The sequence below is a fragment of the Hippopotamus amphibius genome, chromosome X, assembly GCF_030028045.1.
Source record: "Hippopotamus amphibius kiboko isolate mHipAmp2 chromosome X, mHipAmp2.hap2, whole genome shotgun sequence".
NCBI classification, from domain to species: Eukaryota; Metazoa; Chordata; class Mammalia; order Artiodactyla; family Hippopotamidae; genus Hippopotamus; species Hippopotamus amphibius.
This window is the reverse complement of record NC_080203.1, coordinates 27,249,536-27,271,258: the sequence shown is the minus strand read 5'-3', so window position 1 is coordinate 27,271,258 and position 21,723 is coordinate 27,249,536. Positions and strand designations below refer to the sequence as shown.

At 37.9% G+C, this 21,723-nt stretch overlaps 1 protein-coding gene and 1 non-coding gene across 5 annotated transcripts in view; both read right to left on the bottom strand.

The window, feature by feature from the left end:
- Nucleotides 1-21,723, bottom strand: part of TENM1 (teneurin transmembrane protein 1) — a 538,104-nt gene that overhangs the window by 396,613 nt on the left and 119,768 nt on the right. The window lies entirely within an intron of this gene.
- LOC130842837 (U6 spliceosomal RNA) lies at nt 15,459-15,565 on the bottom strand. Its single transcript, XR_009050609.1, has one exon. It is a non-coding gene; the product is annotated as a U6 spliceosomal RNA (small nuclear RNA).

The window sequence follows — 21,723 nt, the reverse complement described above, 5'->3', positions numbered from 1 at the left end:
ATAAGATAATGATCACATGGTTCCAGGAAGATAAAAATTTAATATAATCCAAAAAGCTTTAAACAATCCAGCCACAAATTTCAGTACTTCCTGGTCTTAATCAGGCTATGGATCATTCTTACTATTAAAAACAATATTAAGAAGGACTTGCATGAAATAATTTGAGAAATTTATCTGAATTTCAAAACTTTCAAGTGCTCCAACCAATCCTAAATCTAAAAATATTTTCATTGCACAATCTTATGAACCAAGTCACGTAAAACAAAACAAAACAAAACAAAAACACCAAACTGTATACTAACTCATATATAAGGAATCTAAAAAAAAATGGTACTGATGAACCCAGTGACAGGGTAAGAATAAAGATGCAGATGCAGAGAACAGACTTGAGGACACAGGGTGGGGGGGCGAAGGGGAAGCTGGGACGAAGTGAGAGCAGTATTGACATATATACACTACCAAATGTAAAACAGATAGTGGGAAGCTGCTGCATAACACAGGGAGATCAACTCGATGATGTGTGATGACTTAGAGGGCCAGGACAGGGAGAGCAGGAGGGAGTCGCGGGAAGGAGAGGATAAGGGGATATATGTAAAAATAAAGCTGATTCACTCTGTTGTAAAAAGAAACTGGCACAACAGTGTAAAGCAATTATATTCCAATAAAGAGCTTAAAAAAATAAGACAGCAAAGAATAAGGTACAAGAAACTGGTGAATATTTATAGCACCTTAAAAAACTCAAAGTGATATACCTCTTATTTGATTCTTATGATATTCAACTCCATGAGGTGTAATCCCTAAAGGCTATATGAGAAAATTTATATAGATAGGTTTAGTGACTTGGCTAAAGGCTTGACATGTCATTGATGTCATTGGCAGAGTGTAGACCAGAATCAGGAATTGACACTAGATCATGTGGTCTCAACGGTTTGACATCTAAAGTCTTAAGCTCTAATTCTTTCTTTATTACAGCTTGTTATAACTGAAACTTTTCCAATACAAAGTCTTTTTCGGGTAACAGGCAAGAGAACATAATGCCTGAGAGAGTAGGAGAAAATGCTTCTGGCCTATATAATTGTAAGAAACTTCTTCTCCTTCTTTAATTACTGCTAACCTTAGCTCTCTCTCACGCACAAGCACCATGAAATTCTCAACCTCCAAGTTTTTAAATTAATCTGAATGATACTGGGCCATATGAATTTAAAATATTCCAGCCCCATTTCTTTTTCATATATCAGTCAACGTATTTTTGTCCTAGTGTTTCTGTCCCGATTTCACTTTCTGACGTGCAGTCCATCATTTTCATTCCAATTCTTCCCTGTATCAGACAACTCATTTCTTTTTCTGCTGGGCTTTTACTTACACTTTTCAGTAAGTCATACATTATTTTCATGTCTTCCCCCATTCTGATTACATAAAATAGAGTTTATTATCTTACCCAAAGTCAGAGAACCCCCCCCACCCCCTCCTTCACTGCTGAACACACACAGACCTTCAATTTTTATATTTTCCATTTGGGTTCTCTCTAATTCATCTGATGAGTAGAGATTCAGATGTGAAAATAGCATCCAATTTATATCTTCTAGGCATTTCAGAGAGAACAAGAGAGATCTTACTTTTTGCCCAACACAAATCACAAAGTCCCCATATTAGAAGCATCCTTGAAGGTCAATGAAAGCAATCACTCGAAAAATCTTAGATAATATTTCTCCATTAAATCTTATCATTACTGGGAGGGTGAACTTTGCACACTTGTATTGTTTTCCCTCAGTGTTCTGTATTCTGTATGAGTAGGTATTTTCTATTAAGAATATGGCTACAAGGACCAGAGGCATTCCTGGGCCCCTCTGCCTCATTGGGCCTAAGCCCCACTCCTCACCACCCGCAAGGCCTTTTCTAAGCGTAGGCCCTGCCCATTGCCTAACCGCCCCCCCCCGCCCACCCTGTCTAAGCCCCACCCCCACAGCCAATGCCTTTTCTGGCTTTTTTTTCTTTTTTTTTTCTTCCCACCTCCTCACTTCAGCTATTGCAGTTGTTTTACATTTCAGTTGTTGCTCCATCTTTTTTTTTTTTAATTTTCTCGTTTTCCTGCTCCACATGGCTTGTGGAATCCTGATTCACAAGCCCAGGGTCAGGCCTGAGCTCCTGACGTGGGAGCTCTGAGTCCAAAACATTGGACTAACAGGGAAACCCAGTTCCCAGGGAATATTCTTTACAGTGAGGTCTCCCAGAGGTTCTCAGCTAAACACCAAGACCCAGGTATACTCAACAGCCTACAAACTCCTGTGCTTGAAACCTCAGGCCAAACACCCAATGGGACAGGAACACAATCCCGCCCATCCAAAGTGGAGGGAAAGTGAGACAACCAAAAAATAAGTCACAGATGAAGGAACAAGGTAAAAATACACAAGACCAAATAAATGAAGAGGAAATAGGAAAATTGCCTGAAAAAGAAATCAGAGTAATGATAGTGAAGATGATCCAAAATCTTGATAACAAAATATAGAAAACACAAGAAACAATAAATAAGGACTCAGAAGAACTAAAGAGCAAACAAACAGCAATGGACAACAAAATAACCGAAATTAAAAATACTCTAGATGGTATAAACAGCAGAATAACTGCGGCATAAGCACAAGTAAGTGAGTTGGAAGATAGAATGGGGAAAATAACTGCCACAGAACATGAAAGAGAAAAAAGAATAAAAAGAATGGAAGACAGTCTCAGAGACCTTGGTGACAACATTAAGCACATCAACATTCAAATCATAGGCGTCCCAGAAGAAGAAGAAGAAAAAAAAAGGGTCTGAGAAAATATTTGAAGACATTCTAGTGGAAAACTTCCCCAACATGGAAAATGAAATAATTAATCAGTCCAAGAAGTGCAGAGAGTCCCATACAGAATAAATCCAAGAAGAAATATAACAGGGCACATATTAATCAAACTAATGACAATTAAACACAAAGAAAAAATATTAAAAGCAGCAAGAGAAAAGCAATAAATAACATATAAGGGAAAACCCATAAGGATAACAGCTGATCTTTCTGCAGAAACTCTGCAGGCCAGAAGGAAGTGGAAGGATATACTGAAAGTCCTGAAAGAGAAAAACCTACAGCCAAAAACACTCTACCCAGCAAGAATCTCATTCAGATTCGATGGAGAAATCAAAAGCTTTACACACAAGCAAAAGTTAAGAGAATTCAGCACCACCAAACTAACCTTACAACAACTGCTAAAGGAACTTTTCTAAACAGGAAACACAAGAGAAGGAAAAGACCTACAAAAACAAACCCAAAACAATTAAGAAAATGGTAATAGGAACATACATGTCAATAATCACCTTAAATATAAATGGATTAAATGCTCCAACCAAAAAACACAGACTGGCTGAATGGATACAAAAACAAGACCCTTACATATGTGGTCTACAAGAAACCCACTTCAGACCAAGGGACACATATAGACTGAAAATAAGGGGATGGAAAAAGATATTCCATGCAAATGGAAGTCAAAAGAAAGCTGGAGTAGCAATACTCATATCAGACAAATTAGATGTTAAACTAAAGACTATTACGAGAGGCAAGGAAGGACACTCCATAATGATCAAAAGATCAATCCAAGAAGAAGATATAACAATTGTAAATATCTACACACCCAACATAGGAGCACCTCAATACATAAGGCAAATGCTAACAGCCATAATAGGGGAAATCGACAGTAACACTATAATAGTAGGAGACTTTAACAACCCACTTACACCAACGGACAGATGATCCAAACAGAAAATAAATAAGGACACACAAGCTTTAAATGAAACATTAGACCACCTCGACTTAACTGATATTTATTAGACATTCCATGCAAAATCTACAGAATACACTTTCTTCTCAAGTGCACATGGAACGTTCTCCAGGATAGATCACATCTTGGGTCACAAATTAAGCCTCGGTAAATTCAAGAAAATTGAAATCATGGACTTCCTAGGTGGCGCAGTGGTTAAGAATCTGCTGCCAATGCAGGGGACATGGGTTTGAGCCCTGCCCTGGGATGATTCCACATGCCATGGAGCTACTAAGCCCATGCGCCACAACTATTAAGCCTGTGCTCTAGAGCCCGTGAGCCACAATTACTGAGCCCATGTGCCACAACTATTGAAGCCCACGCACCTAGAGCCCATGCTCCACAACAAGAGAAGCCACTACAATGAGGAGCCCGTGCACCACAATGAAGAGTAGCCCCCACTCGCAGCAACTAGAGAAAGCCCGTGTGCAGCAATGAAGACCCAACACAGCCAATAAATAAATAAAATAAATTAATTAATTAAAAAAAAAACTAGGACAAGGACAAGCTTGCTGAAAAAAAAAATTTTTAAAAAGAAAAAAGAAAATTGAAATCATATCAAGCATTTTCTCTGACCACAGCGTCATGAAACTAGATATCAATTACCTGAAAAAACCTGTAAAAAATACAAACACATGGAGACTAAACAATACACTATTAAACAACCAAGAAATCACTGAAGAAATCAGAGAGGAAATCAAAAAATACCTAGAAACAAATGACAACGAAAATACAACAAATCAAAACCTATGGGATGCAGCAAAAGCAGTTCTAACAGGGAAGTTTAGAGCAATACAGTCCTACCTCAAGAAACAAGAAAAATCTCGAATAAACAACCTAACCTTACGCCTAAAACAATTAGAGAAAGGAGAATAAAAAAACCTCAAAGTGAGCAGAAGGAAAGAAATCATAAAGATCAGAGCAGAAATAAATGAAAAAGAAATGAAGGAAACAATAGCAAAGATCAATAAAACTAAAAGCTGGTTCTTTGAGAAGATAAAAAAAAATTGAGAAACCATTAGCCAGGCTCATCAGGAAAAAAAGGGAGAAGATGCAAATCAACAGAATTAGAAATGAAAAAGGAGAAGTAACAAGTGACACTGCAGAAATACAAAAGATCATGAGAGACTACTACAAGCAACTATATGCCAATAAATTGGATAACCTGGAAGAAATGGATACATTCTTAGAAAAGTACAATCCTCCAAGACCGAACCAGGAAGAAATAGAAAATATGAACAGACCAATCACAAGTACGGAAATTGAGACTGTGATTAAAAAATCTCCCAACAAACAAAAGCCCAGGGCCAGATGGCATCACAGGAGAATTCTATCAAACATTTAGAGAAGAGCTAACACCTATCCTTCTCAAACTCTTCCAAAATATTGCAGAAGGAGGAACACTTCCAAACTCATTCTATGAGGCCACCATCACCCTGATACCAAAACCAGGCAAAGATGTCACAATAAAAGAACATTACAGGCCAATATCACTGATGAATATAGATGCAAAAATCCTCAACAAAATACTAGCTCACAGAATCCAACAGCACATGAAAAAGATCATACACCAGGATCGAGTGGGGATTATCCCTGGAATGCAAGGATTCCTCAATATACACAAATCAATTAATGTGATATATCATATTAACAAACTGAAGGATAAAAACCATATGACAATCTCCATAGGTGAAGAAAAAGCTTTTGACAAATTCAACAGCCATTTATGATAAAAACTCTCCAGAAAATGGGCATAGAAAGAAATTACCTCAACATAATAAAAGCCATATATGACAAACCAACAGCCAACATCGTTCTAAATGGTGAAAAACTGAAAGCATTCCCTCTAAGATCAGGAACAAGACAACGATGCCCAGTCTCACCATTATTATTCAACATAGTTTTGGAAGTTTTAGCCACAGCAATCAGAGAAGAAAAAGAAATCAAAGGAATCCAAATTGGAAAATAAGTAAAATTGTCACTCTTTGCAGATGACGTGGTATTATACATAGAAAACCCTAAAGATTCTACCAGAAAACTGCTAGCGTTTAGTATAATTTAGTAAAGTAGCAGGATATAAAATTAACGCGCAGAAATCTCTTGCATTCCTATACACTGACAACGAAAGGGCAGAAAGAGAAATTAAGGAAACACTCCCATTCACCATTGCAACAAAAAGAATAAAATACCTAGGAATAAACCTGCCTAAGGAGGCAAAAGACTTGTATGCAGAAAACTATAAGACTGATGAAAGAAATCAAAGACGGTACAAACAGATGGAGGGACATACCATGTTCTTGGATTGGAAGAATCAACATTGTGAAAGTGACTATCCTACCCAAAGCAATTTACAGATTCAATGCAATCCCGATCAAATTACCAATGGCAGTTTTCACAGAATTAGAGCAAGAAATTTTATGATTTGTATGGAAACGCAAAAGACCCCGAATAGCCAATGCAATCTTGAGAAGGAAACACAGGAATCAGGCTTCCTGACTTCAAACTATACTACAAGGCCACAGTGATCAGGACAGTATGGTACTAGCACAGAAATAGAAAGGAAGATCAATGGAATAGAATAGAGAACCCAGAGGTAAACCCACGCACACATGGGCACCTTATCTTTGACAAAGGAGGCAAGAATATACAATGGAAAAAAGACAGCCTCTTCAAAAAGTGGTGCTGAGAAAATTGGACAGCAACATGGAAAAGAATGAAATCAGAACACTTCCTAACACCATACACGAAAATAAACTCGAAATGGATTAATGACCTAAATGTAAGGCCAGACACTATAAAACTCCTAGAGGAAAACATAGGTAGAACACTCTGACATACATCAAAGCAAGATCCTTTTTGACCCACCTCCTAGAATAATGGAAATAAATTCAAGAATAAACAAATGGGGGGACTTCCTAGGTGGTGCAGTGGGTAAGAATCCGTCTGCCAATGCAGGGGACATGGTTTCGAGCCCTGCCCCAGGAAGATACCACATGCTGCAGCGCAACTAAGCCTGTGCACCACAACTATTTTGCCTGCGCTCTAGAGCCTGTGAGCCACAACTATTGAGCCCATGTGCCCCAACTACTGCAGCCCACGTGCCTAGAGTCCATGCTCTGCAACGAGAGGCCATTGCAGTGAGAAGCCCGTGCACCACAATGAAGAGTAGTCCCTGCTCGCCGCAACTAGAGAAAGCCCGTGTGCAGCAACGAGGACCGAACACAGCCAATAAAATAAATAAATAAGTAAATGAATAAATAAATAAATAAAATAATTTAAAAAAAAGAATAAACAAATGGGACCTCCTGAAACTTAAAAGCTTTTGCACAGCGAAAGAAACCATAAACAAGACTAGAAGGCAATCCTCAGAATGGGAAAAAATAGTTGCCTATGAAACAACGGACAAAGGATTAACCTCCAAAATATACAAGCAGCTCATGCAGCTTAATACCAAAAAAGGAAATAACCCAATCCACACATGGGTGGAAGACCTAAATAGACATTTCTCCAAAGAAGACATGCAGATGGCCAACAAATACATGAAAAGATGCTCAGCATCACCAATCATTAGAGAAATGCAAGTCAAAGCCACAATGAGGTATCACCTCACACCGGTCAGAATGGCCATCATCCAAAAATCTAGAAACAATAAATGTTGGAGAGGGTGCGGAGAAAAGGGAACTGTCCCGCACTGTTGGTGGGAACATAAGCTGGTACAGCCACTATGGAAAACAGTTTGAAGGTTCCTTAAAATACTAAAAATGGAACTACCATATGACCCAGTAATCCCACTCCTGGGCATATACACAGAGAAAACCATAATCCAAAAAGAAACATGTACCATAATGTTCATTGCAGCACTCTTTACAATAACCAGGACATGGAAGCAACCTAAATGCCCATCAACAGATGAATGGATAAAGAAGATGTGGCACATATACACAATGGAATATTACTCAGCCATAAAAAGGAATGAAATGGAACTATATGTAATGAGGTGGATAGACCTAGAGTCTTGTCATACAGAGTGAAGTAAGCCAGAAAGAGAGAAACAAATTCCATATGCTAACTCATATATATGGAATCTAAAATAATGGTACTGATGAACCCAGTAACAGGGCAAGAATAAAGATGCAGATGTAGAGAATGAACTTGAGGACACGGGGTTGGGGGGTGTGGGGGGCGAAGGGGAAGCTGAGAAGAAGTGAGAGAGTAGCACAGACATAGATATACTACCAAATGTAAAATAGATAGCTAGTGGGAAGTTGCTGTATAACAAAGGGAGACCAACTTGATGATGGGTGATGCTTTAGAGGGCCAGGACAGGGAGGGTGAGAGGGAATCGCGGGAGGGAGGTGATACTGGGATATATGTATAAATACAGCTGATTTTACTTCGGTGTACCTCAAAAACTGGTACAACAGTGTAAAGCAATTATATTCCAATAAAGAGCTTAAAAAAAGAGAGAGAAAGAATATGGCTACATATTCAAATAACCACACAATTTCATTGGGATCATAGTCCATTTAATGCAAACCTCCCATATTGCAGGTGCAGAAACTAAGGCCTAGAAAGGAGCAGAAACCTGCTCAGGGTCACATACTCAGGTGGCAGATATCCTGAAAGGCACATCTCCTGCCTTACAGGCCAGTTCTTTTCTTCTCACCTAACCTAATACTTAACATATTTCCTTGTCCTTTTGAGTAAGTATATGTTCCCTTCTATTCGATAAAGGCGAAGATCAACCAAAGGCTGAGTTCACTCTTCCTCCTTTATATAACCCTCTACAACCTCTCAAATAGTATCTGGGGCACTGCATTAATTTATAAAACTTCATAAATATGCTCCTATTTCCTTCTACTAATTTTCAAATTTCTCAACACATTAAGATAAAACAGATTTACCAGTAACTTACTAAATACTTCCCTTATTTGTCATTTATCAATATCTTGTACTTATCATTTAGTTGACTGTCTAAGACTGAATTAGCATTGCAATTAAAATTCCGTAAGACAAGTGATCACTATAGGCAGGTGGCTTCTTGTCCTTCCATTTCTGAGTTACAAATAAATCATTATGTCAACAGGATACAGAATGAAAATTTGCTTAAAAATAGACATTTCTGCACAGCACTCAATTGGTATAATTCCCAAGCTTGGATGAGATGATGTGCTACTTCTTATCTGGGATGACCATGAAAAATTAGGACAATTAGAAAAGTACATATTGTGAAAGCTATAAACTTCCCATGACATTGATTATTATCCATTTAATTTGCTATAAAATATTTCACAAAAAGAGAACTATTATTTGAAATTTCAAGATGAACTGCTGAAGATTTTTTCCTATAAGTGATTTTTAAAAGGCAAAGGAGATGAATTTAGTATAGAATAAAACATTTCAACCAATCTTCCCTTGCCACTCTATTGTGAAATGAATTAATCAAAAGAGCAGGGCATTCGGTACAGGTGGATGCACTGGTTTTGTAATTCATTCTTTCATAACCCATTGCTTCACAGCCTGATACTTCGGGGCAAAGATATGAGCTTTAAGCAGTTAAGGAAGTTTACTCAGCGATAGCTTGAGCTAGGCTTGGGAATGGTTTAGATCCTATTCCATAGAAATAGTGACAAGAATATCTTGGGCTTGAGCCACTTACATAATAGAAAATTCACTGCTTAGGGAGATGGACTAGCCATCTCAGATTATTATGGTCCATTTATGGCATGGTAATAATAGTGTACTGTGCAAAAGGAATAATAGCTGTGGCAGAGACTACAAGCTCTATCCACCAAAATCTGTTTTCTCTTTCTTTCTTAGTACCAGTCATAGAAATGGCATGACTGACCAGTCAGCGACCACATTTCCTAACCCCAACTCAGCCAAGTGACCATGTGCTCACCAATGGAAGCCTTAACACATTGCAAGTATATTTATTCCTCCACTCTTTCCAATTTCCCACCTGCTGGAATTAGGATGTGGTAGGAGCAGTTTCAACTATCCAGATGATAACAGTGGCCTTAGGGATGATGGAATAACATGAAGACAAGAATCTGGGTCTCTGCACGACTGCGTGCAGTGGCGGTGTCTGCTCACCCACCTTGGAGTGTTGCATGAGAATGCAATAATTTTCTTTGTTGGGTCATTCTGTTACAGCAGCTAAGCCTTTTACCCTAACAAATGTACAAATACGCCAGAAACTTAAGAAACTTATTACACACCAGAAATTGTTTAAAGAGCTTATTACTACATCCATCTATTTGTGTCAAAATGCTCCCCATATTTTGGGTTATAACTGAAATGCAACTTCTTCACAAATCTTTTCCCTATTTACCTCCAAGCTTCCACTAGCTGAACATAACCTTGTTTGTTCCTTTCTCATGGGACTTCTCATTTTCTAGCCTCATAAAGTAAGTTCTGTTTGTGTATGTCTTATCTCTTCTACCAGAGCAAACTTCATGAGAGTGAGTTCATGTCTTATTCTCCTGTGTAACCTCTAAAGTGCTAGTACTGTGCCTTTCTCAAGAATTACTTATCTGAATGAAGGACTGAAACATTTGAGCTTCATGCTGTTTGTCTATAATCCACTCTTGTAGCTGAATGAGCCTGGAGCAAGGACATATTTGTATAGGCAACAGAAGCAGAAGAGAATCTAGGTCTCAGAATCAATAACAACTTGACCTCAAAACAACTTTTACCTATTACCTTGCTATCTTATGTCTTATGCTACTTTCTGTTTCCAGCATTTCATAGCATCAAAAAAGGTAAAGGATGCATGGTAGTTACCTTAAAGAGTTTACATTCACTTACGACCAAGCCCTAACTGGATTGTGGCAAAAGTGCTCCTTTGTGACAACTTTTGTCCCTTTACAAAAGCTTAGTAGAGTCAGGCGCTGAATAGGCCAAGAACCATTTTGAGTAGAAAATCTACAGTGTTACAGTAAGCTGCTTTTCTTTTACTTGTCTTCACGTGCCACCATCATTTTTACAATATGGCAGAGACCTACATGTTATATTTGGTACTAAAGAGCAATAGGTATTGGTAAAAGTGGAAATTTACCTGAAATTTTCAAAGAAATTATTCAGAAACAGATAAGTATGCTTACCAATTTGCACATGAGATCTTGGGCTGAGATTTATTTTTTTTCCCTACCATTCTAAAGCAATGTAAAATAGGAAAGTTTGACCAAACAATCTAACAAACTTATTTTCTTCTTTGTACTTTGATATATCATTATTTGATAACATTTCTTAATTCCCTGTGCCAGGCTAAGGGGAAAATGAAAAGACAGTGTAAAACACGAAATAATGGTTTTTTATCTGTGAGCCTAAAAGGCTAGTATGGGAATATACTATCTTTACAGAGTTCGTTTTCTTCCTTTCCCCGAAAATAATATTTTAAATTTATAAAAGTAATGTAGGTTTCATACACTCATTGCCCAGAGACAGCCATCATAAACAATTTTGTGGACATTCTTCTGGTTGATTTAAAATATATATAACTAGGTTTTCCAAGAAATCATGATCACTACATAGCCACTTTTATAGTTAGCTTTTTTTCCACTTAACACATCATGATAAATATCTCATGTCATTAGTCTTCTAAAGCATTAGGGTTAATGCTGCATAATGTTCTGCTGTACAGAGATCCCCTAATGCATTTAACTGGACCTCCATTATAGGACTTCTGTCTCTATGTCTCGTCATTCCCTCACATTACATTTATTTCATTTATACCTAATTGCACAAAATGTGGGGGTAAAAATACTTATAAATTACTTAATAAGATACTTTAAGAGGAGTTTGCTTTTGTCAAAATTTTTCTTAAAAAGTTTTAAAAATAAAATTGCTGCTTCTTTCGCTCAGCCAGTTAAAGGTAAATGAGGCAATGGGACTTCCCTGGCGGTCCAGTGGTTAAGATTCCATGCTTCCAATGCAGGGGGCAGGGGTTCAATCCCTGGTTGGAGAACTAAGATCCCATATGCCACACGGTGCAGCCGAAAATTAAAAAAAAATTTTAAAAGGTAAATGAAGCAAATGTCTTGGACTAGGCTTCTCTGTACGTACCTGTCAGCATCTCTTTTTTTTAGCTGCTATATCCACCTTAGACATTTTTTTTTCATGCACTTCATGGAGGGCCACAAAAGAAACACATGAAGTGGGGTTAGTTGCCACGTGATAGAAAGAAGAACCAAATACATAAGTTTAAGAGGGAGGATCACATACGTGCCTTTACACGGGCAGCCTGTAATGAAATGTGTGTGTACTTAATTCTGATAATTTTCACCCCCAGTCTTAGAATTACTATTATTTCCATTTTACGGATTAGAAAACTTAGTTTCCAAGTGTTTAAACTAAGATCACACAGCTGGTAAGGGGCGGCATAAGAATCTGAAACTCTGAGTCTGTTTGGCTTCAAAGTCCATGCTCTAAACCACTGCCAGGTTGTTCTTATCATGTCCAAATAAAGCAATAGCAGGATGTAACTCTGAAAATTACAAACACAATCCATTTAATGTGTGATATTACTAATGTGCATCACTACTTTTTAAAAAATTTTGTTGGAGTATAGTCGCTTCACAATTTTGTGTTAGTTTCTACTGTACAGCAAAGTGAATCAGCTATACATATACATATATCCCCTCTTTTCTGGATTTCCTTCCCATTTAGGTCACCACAGAGCACTAAGTAGAGTTCCCTGTGCTATACAGTAGGTTCTCATTAGTTATCTATTTTGTACATAGTATCAATAGTGTATATATGTCAACCCTGCATTATTACTTCTTTCCTTCCATACTTCAAGGCCAGAATAATGTTATTGTTAAAGGACAGTATTTTTTTTTTCTGACTAGAGGATTTCAAAAAACAAACTAATTTCACATCCCAAACTTTTCCTTACCAAAAATAAAATTTTAAAAAGGACAGAAATTCTTTTCTCATTACACAGACGTTACCTCTGCTGAAATAAAAAAATGAAATCGGAAGGTGATGCAATACAAGAAAGTAAGGAAAATATTATTATTATTATTATTACCATATACAGTTAATTTCTTCTCTCTACCCATGCTTCCAGGTCTGGTTGAATGAAAACATTTATCGCATATTCAGACTTGGACACAAAAATCACACCAAACCAAAGCAAAACACTCCATGGCAGGAAAGACTATGCTTAACATTTTTGTCTCTCAAGTTCTTCCCAGAAAGTAGACAATGGAAGATTTGGAAAATACTGTTATACTATAGGCTGATTTTGAATTGAACGATATTCTAACAGGTAGAAAAGGACAAGTTTCTCTTTCACACAAGTCAACTTTCTTTAGAAAACTGGGCAGAAAATATCAATCCCAAAAGATCCAAACAATTCAGGATGACAAATTCTGCACATTTTTACTCTTAAGTCTATGGGCTATGATATCCACGAATGAAAAGAAAAAAAGAATTGAGCATTAATTATGTAAGCATTTTTCCTTCCGAACCTTCCTAATCCCCAATTAACCATGTTTTTGCATTTAACTGACATAAAATATATGTGCACGGTATACTTTTTATATCATTTCAAATATGCAGCAATACTTAATAGGCAATTTTTACTGTAAATAAAATGTCTGACCTCCTGAGGAAGAGCCTGTGGTGCAAGATCTGGCCTGCAGATCTGTCATCAAGTTTATATTAGTTTGAAAATTAATCAAATGCAAAAATGGTTATTAAAACACAAAACAACCCTTTACCAACAAAATTAATACAGATTAAAAAAATATTAAAACAGTGCTGGGGAGAGTGAGTAATGAGACAGGTCCTCTCATACATTGTTGTTCATAATATAAATTAGTTACGTTTTTCTGGAAATTAATTTGAAACCATAATAACAGAAATCTTTAAAATGTTCCTCTTTTGACCTATTATTTTATTGCTGGAAGCTCTCTTAGGGAGACAATCTGAAATGTATACAAAAATTCATGCAAAAAAAATTCATGCAAAAAAAGTAGTCAGGTCAGTGTAGAATTATTCAGAATACTGGAAAACTGGAGGCACCCTAAGTATCCAGCATTAGGGGAATATTTAAGTAAATTATAGAACATGATAGAGCCATTAAAATAATTTCCAAAAAGTTGTTTACTGGTATTATAACTTACATGTGACTAGTGTTAAACAAAAGGCAAGAAATTATATAAAAATATGATACACATTAAATAAAAAATGAGGGGCTTCCTGGGTGGCTCAGTGGTTAAGAGTCCGCCTGCCAATGCAGGGGACACAGGTTCAAGCCCTGGTCCAGGAAGATCCCACATGCCACGGAGAAATTAAGCCTGAGTACCACAACTACTGAGCCTGCACTCTAGAGCCCACGAGCCACACCACTGAAGCCCACGCCCCTAGAGCCCGTGCTGCGCAACAAGAGAAGCCACAGCACTGAGGAGCCCGTGCGCCGCAACGGAGAGTAGCCCCCGATGGCCGCAACTAGAGAAAGCCCGCACAGAGCAACGAAGACCCAACGCAGCCAAAAGTAAATAAAAAAATAAAATAATAAATAAATCTTTAAAAAATAAAAAAATAAAAAATGAAAAATCTGTAAGAAAATAAGCCAAAACATTGACAGTTGTTCCTTCTGAGTTGTGGGAAAACAGTTTTCCCCCCTTCCACATTTATACTTTTCTGTATTTTTGAAATTTACTGCTCCATGCTTTCTTAATTTTCTAGTGATCATCTATTTCCTCAAAAATCAGAAAAAAACCCAAAACTTTTAAAAGTCACCTGACATCAAAGGTTTGGACTCTGTTTTATTGACAGGACCAATATTTGTGAAGGTCACACTTCTGTACACGGCAACATCCCTTGGTTGTTTCTTACATTAGTGCTGTTTCAAAGAGCGTAAATGTGTCACTTCTCTCCAAATTGCAGATTCTTTTTTTTTTAAAGCCCTTTATTGGAATATAATTGCTTTACACTGTTGTGCCAGTTTTTGCTGTACGACAAAGTGAATCAGCTGTATTTATACATATATCCCCATATCCCCTCCCTCCTTCCCACCATCCCTATCCCAGCCCTCTAAGTCTCACCCATCATTGAGTTGATCTCCCTGTATTATACAACAGCTTCCCACTGGCTATCTATTTTACATTTGGTAGTGTATATATGTATATATAAGCATACGGTATTTGTTTTTCTCTTTCTGGCTTACTTCGCTCTGTATGGCAGACTCTAGGTCCATCCACCTCACTACAAATAACTCAATTTCATTCCTTTTTATGGCCGAGTAATATTCCATTGTGTATATGTGCCACATCTTCTTTATCCATTCATCTGTTGATGGGTATTTAGGTTGCTTCCATGTCCTGGTTATTGTAAAGAGTGCTGCAATGAACATTATGGTACATGTTTCTTTTTGGATTATGGTTTTCTCTGGGTATATGCCCAGGAGTGGGATTACTGGGTCATATGGTAGTTCTATTTTTAGTATTTTAAGGAACCTCCAAACTGTTTTCCATAGTGGCTGTACCAATTTACATTCCCACCAACAGTGCAGGAGGGTTCCCTTTTCTCCGCACCCTCTCCAACATTTATTGTTTCTAGATTTCGTGATGATGGCCATTCTGACCAGTGTGAGGTGATACCTCATTAAAAATATGGAACGCTTCACGAATTTGCGTGTCATCCTTGTGCAGGGGCCATGCTCATCTTCTCTGTATAGTTCCAGTGTTAGTATACGTGCTGCCGAAGTGAGCAGCCAAATTGCAGATTCTTTACAAGAGCAAAGCAAGGCAAGAAAAGTGAATTTGCTAAAAATTTTAGGTGGTTTTCTAATTGTTATCAAGCCCACCTGGATGACTTTCACTTTCTAGTTGAGAGGCTTGCAGGTAGTCAATATAAAAGTGTAAATACTGCCCAAGCAGCCCCATGCCACAAAGGAGCCTCTCACACTAAACCTGGGAGGGAGTGAAATGCGATTATGTTGTGATGAAGTCAATCTGAGGAATTCTTGTGTGAAAATTTTGCTTGGGAGCCCCAAATACAACCTAGATGTTTGGCTCAGATCCAAAATCTGTGACCTTCCCAACAGCCAAGGTTCACATTATTATTTTTTATATGAAGGAAGACCTGACTATGGGATTTACACCAAAGTCAATAAAACTATCTCCTGCTTCTGAAAAAAGTGTCAGTCAGATAAGCAGCATGTGTGTGCCCTTATTATCCTGAGAAGAGCCTGGTTATAATGCCAAGTCAGAGGCTATTGTATAGCCTCACTGCATTAACAAAAAATTAACATGCAGTTTAAAATATTTTGGGCCTGATTTAACTAGTCACAGATTTTCCCATTTAGGAAAAGTCAATATAGTGAACACAGACTTAAAAAAACAGGTAAAAAAAGGTAAATTATTATTCACATAGAAAGTCAATCCTTTTTTTTATATGTATATATTTCAGAAGAAGGTGACCCTTAAAATAGAAAGGGCCCCAGTGCTAGTATTGTCAGATGATATAAAGAAAGCAGGAAATTAAAAACTTAAGATAAAACATTAGGAGTCATGGTCAATTTCAGAGCAATCAGAATGGAAGGTAACAGATCTCAGAAATTTAAAAGTAAATCAAATCAATTGAAAAACAGTCTTTGATTAACAACCATTTACACACATTTTCCAATGATATTTTCATTTCAAACAGTGACTTATCTTACTCTAGGGTTATTTTCTGGAATACTACAGTCCTTCTGCTCTGATATTAAAATCTAAGTATTTATAATGGCTAAAGGATACATTAGAATATCATTCTTTTGAAACACATTTTTCATAATTCTCAGATCTGTTAGAGTCAAGCATGGAATATGAGCAGGGCCTGCTATGTGCTACACTCCTAGTATACTCACTATCGAATTGTTTTAGCCACGACTAAATAAGACATAAATTTAATTTCTGGCAAGCATTTGCAATTTATGAGTCAAGAACTCTCCGAGAAGAGAATTTGATGTACTTTCCACCTGCCCTTTTATCAACATTAAACAAACAGTATGTTTTACTACAACTCACTTCTGACATTTATCAGTTGCTTTTATTTGTTTCTCTGCCAACCTCAGCCTTGTCAGCAGGACTTCAGTGTGACAGCATCAGCAGCTCATGCCAATTAGACCCTTTTCAAACAAACTGTTCTTTTTCACACAGTACACACTTGATTAGACAAAAGAAACGTAAAGAGTGATTATCCAAGAGGCCAAAGGCAAGGAACTAACCGATTCTACATGTACCCATTCCTCTCCTTACTGAACCAACAGAGACTCCCAACGAAAGAAAGAAAGAAAGAAAGAAAGAAAGAAAGAAAGAAAGAAAGAAAGAAAGAAAGAAAGAAAGGGAACAAATCACAATGTAAGTTCTTTGATGACTTGAAAAACACCATGATATTTATACATTGTTTGGAAACAATATTGATGATTAGAGTATATTCCCAGGGCTTGAATTAATAACAAGTGATAGAACTCCATTTTTTCATGAATTATTATGAAAGTAGTAGATGGGAATTTTTGTCCTGAGGATTCTACCCACACTCTTCCCACACACATATGTACAGATCCTCTGAAAAAATGGCCTCAAGAAAGTCTCCCTTCTCTTTTATTGAACAAGGCACTATGCAGCTTGCCATCCTGGGCTAACAGCCAGAAGGAGATTATGGCAAAAATAATCACCTTTGCAACATTAAGGAAAACATGAAACTGGCACTATGATTCAGGGGCTTATTTCTTTCCCTCTAAATATGATACCAAGTTTTTGTATTTTATTTGGGAAATGGTTTTCTGCAAGATATATCTAAAAAAAAAAAGAGTTGTTTTCTTTTCAACAAATAGCTAGAAGTGCTGAGAGATTTCCTGTTAAAACTGTGTAAGGCATTCCACTACTTAAAAGGGAATTTAGTGTTGATGAAAGATGCCAGTTTGACAGCCATGGAAAATGAAGGAAGCATTCTTTATTCCCAGGGCACATCATCTCAAAACGAGGAATCATCTCTCATGGTTAAGAGGGTCATACCTTATTGTTTAATATTCATTGAGAGTACACGCATGCTAGATGATGGAAAGATACACAGGAGACACAGTCTGTGTCCTCTAAGACATTACATTCTTCAAACTAAGATATCCCAAGCCTCAGGGGCATCATATACAAGACCAGTGGCCTCTACTTTTAAAAGGTCCAAGGCAACAAAAGCTAGTGGGTGAAAGATTCAAAGGGGAGGGTGAAAATCGCTCAGTTCAGACCTCTTTACTATTTCCTGTAAGTGTTCACCCTGTGTAATTAAAAGTTAGGACTTCTTGGGCTCACAGTTGTGTGGTAGCTGTTACATAGTTTATTATGTTTTGATCTGTGGGCAATATTCATCACAAGCTACCTCTACCCCACCTCCCCATAAAACAAAAACAAAACCCCAGACATCTTTTCTTAAATACTCACTCCTTATGTTTCTTCAAATGGCACATAAAACCTAAAAAAAAAAAATCATTTGGCCCCAGTCCGTCAAACATAGTAAGTATCCATGGTACCAGGTATCCCAAGTTAGGTGCTTAGATGGTCCTGACAGCATAAACTGAGAGTGAGCATAGGAAATATCACAACTCCCAGGGGAGTTTATCTGCATTAATGAATGAGAGAGGAAGTAGGGGGGAAAGATCTTTGAGTACATGTATTGTACGGAAATTTGTAGTGAGGGATATCTGGGGGTTAGAGATGGAGAACTGAGGCTGGCCTGACATAACACACTTTCTCCGCCTGGCTCCGGGAGCCTGTATGTTAATAAGGGCTGCTGACCAAAATGGAATGATCTGTGTTCATGAAGGATTGAGCATAAGTAAGTGGTGTGCTTCAGGGACCAGGTGACAAAAATTGACACGGAATAGGGGAGAGGGACAATTTGCTCACTTCTGTATGGAACATACTATGCTTCTGGCAACACAGCAAGGGCTGAGAAGCAGTGGTAGAGTTTGGTACATTGAAGGGGTGGGTGACATTAGGAGTCCTGAAAGGGAAACCGTCTACGTAAAGAATGCAGCATTAGTTGCGGCAATGGCAATAGAAAGGCCAGAGCAGAAAACCGTGAAAGGATTGGCTTTGAGTGTGTAAGGTACTCAGTGATTGCAGAAATAATTGGAGAGACAAAGGCAGTGAGAAGCTGTGATCCTGCAAATTGCAGGGAAAACCTATGAGTGTTTATTGGAATGCTAGGGAAATCTGAGCACTGATGTCCAAGTGACCTCATTCGTTTCCAGACAGATGAAGGCCTATGGTCTTTGAATAATGAAAAAATTCAAGGCATTTTCTTAAACAGGCTGTTGAGCTTAGCCACGACCAATCCCACCTCTTATACACACAAGGCTGGCTACCAAGTTAGGATACTGAACTCCACAAGCCCTCTCAAGGGGACCAAAGAGCACATCACATGCATGTCAAGACACTGGAGTCCAGACTGGTTTTGTTTGTGTTCCAAGTTCTCAGGTGTTCTCGTCTGGAGCTGGAGTTCCTGGGGGTAACAGGCTGTGATGATTTAGCACGGGACAAGTCCCTAGTTGTCTTTGTCTTAGTGAAGGACAATTTTTTGAAGGTCTGTATGTCCCTTGACTTTCTCCCTTGTTCCCAACACAGCATTTTCACAACTTCATTCTCTGTCCCCTGAGTGCTCTATCTCTGGAGATTGTTTCTTTAGTTTTCACAGTCCACTGCAGCCTTCTGCTTCTCCTTCCTTAAATTTCTTCTTAGGGCCTGAACTGAGAGCTTCCTTAGACAGCCTCTCTTTCCTAATCTCTTGCTCAAAAGTTCTGAACAAAAACCTAGAACGTCTGCAAGTGCCAGCTGATTTAAGGCAGCTCATTGTACCAGCATCCCACAGGCTTCCCTGCATATTGAACTGTATATGCGTGTGATGAGAAATGCTGCTCAATGAGTCTTGAAAATTTGTAAGATGCTGCTTTTTCATTATCACATTTTATTCATCAGCAACCAGAAGGCTGAGACTTTCATGAACTTTGTACCAACAGAAATGTGTTATGTAAGGAACTTCACGCACTGTTTATCCAACAGTCCAGAGAAAAAGCCACATTATAGTCTACTAAGGCATGATGAGGAAGAACTTTGGAATTTTCTTCAAAACAGAGTAGTATTTCAAGGATTCTAAACCTTGGAAGTACCTGAATATAGGATCTGCTGTTTTAAAACAATGAAATCCTAAATTCCCATTCTGAGAGCTAATAATGCAACATGTTAGCACCAACCTTCAAATGGAGTGGTATTTATTGTATTATGAAAATCGTGCCCTGTGAAGTCGCCTAAGCACAGCATGGGTGGTGGGGAGGAAAACCTTAAAATGGGTCAAGATATGGCAGCAGTCAATGACTTTCCAACCTCTCCAAATATATGTTTGTCTCAGAGAAATATTTCACTGACTAGCACTTTGTCACACAGCTCACTTCTCATTACCATTTCAAATGTACTTTCTGTGCTCTGAGGTACCTCCCTGCTGCCCCAGGGTTTTGCCAAGACACTAAAAAGTTTAGTTGCCATGCATAATATACAACACAAGTTACTAGTATGAATTTTTAACGGTGTTTTGCTTTATCACATTCTAGAATCCCTGGAGATCCTGGGGGGGGTGCTTATTTACTTATTTATCCCCCCCCCCCTTTTCTTTAATACAACCATTGCTGTTGCCCTGGGCATATATTCATAATAAAAAACTTAAACAAAATTAGAACAAATGAAAACATATGCATCTTAAGGCAATTGTCAAAACAGAAATAAATGCCTGGATGAAGGCCTTAGCAGAGGCAAAATGAGAGAAATAAATATTATTAAGGGAGTTATAATTATACTTGAGTAGAACAGTGCTGTATAATGTTCAAAATAGTGTCTGTTTCTTAGCCAGCAAAACATATTAGTTAGTGTGATGAGAGGGTAAGAGCCTGGCTCTGGAGTCAGACCGCCACTGCCTGCATTTGAATATAGGCTCTGCAATTTACTAGCTGTATGGCCTCGGAAAAACTACTGAAGTTCTCTGGCCTTGGTTTCCTCTTATGTAAAATGGGAATCATGATAGGGTCTATCTCAGGTAAGGATTAGAGGAGTTCGTATACACAAAGCACTTAAAACAGTGTCTGGCAGATAGTAAGTATGCAATAAACACGTTAGGTGTTATCGACACTATTAGATGTAATAGGAAAAAACGTTTTGGTGACGTGCCTTTTGGCCATCAAAGGACATTTTTTATGGAAAGAGCAAAAAATAAAAGTAGCTGAAAGAAAGTTCATAGAAATTTTATGTCCTGTACTGATAGGTGGAAATTTCCAAGAGCCAAAAGCTAAAAGTTAGGTACACGTTACAGGTGAAATTGGTAGAGAGAAAGATGAACTTCTAAACACAGGCTGAATCAGCTCAAGAGATTTTTACCAACACTTTTCAATGATAGATCTATGAGTGGTTATCAAATGATCCCTCTAAGTCTGGAGACGCATTTCATGGAAAACCACCACCTTACTTTCCAAAAAGGCTCTACCCAGGTGATACTGAGTTGAGTGAACCACAAGTAGAGATGCTTATGGGCTTAGTGGATTCTTGGAGTTGTAGGTTTGGTAATTGAACTAGATGGACTCTACAGTTCACTTTGGCTTTAAAATTCTATGATTCTATGACATACAATATTTCTTATACTTTTAGTACATTACTTGCATGCTTAAAACCATCCATTAGCTTTCTACGAAGAGTAACTCATTACCATCTCTCTTGCTTACCTTTTCTTTTTATCCCCAGTTCTCTACCCCACAGTCACCAGCCACTGTTGCTATTTTTAAGCCATGTCCCCAAATACAAATGTACAAATACGATTGTATACTTTTCCTCTCATTATTGAGAAACAACC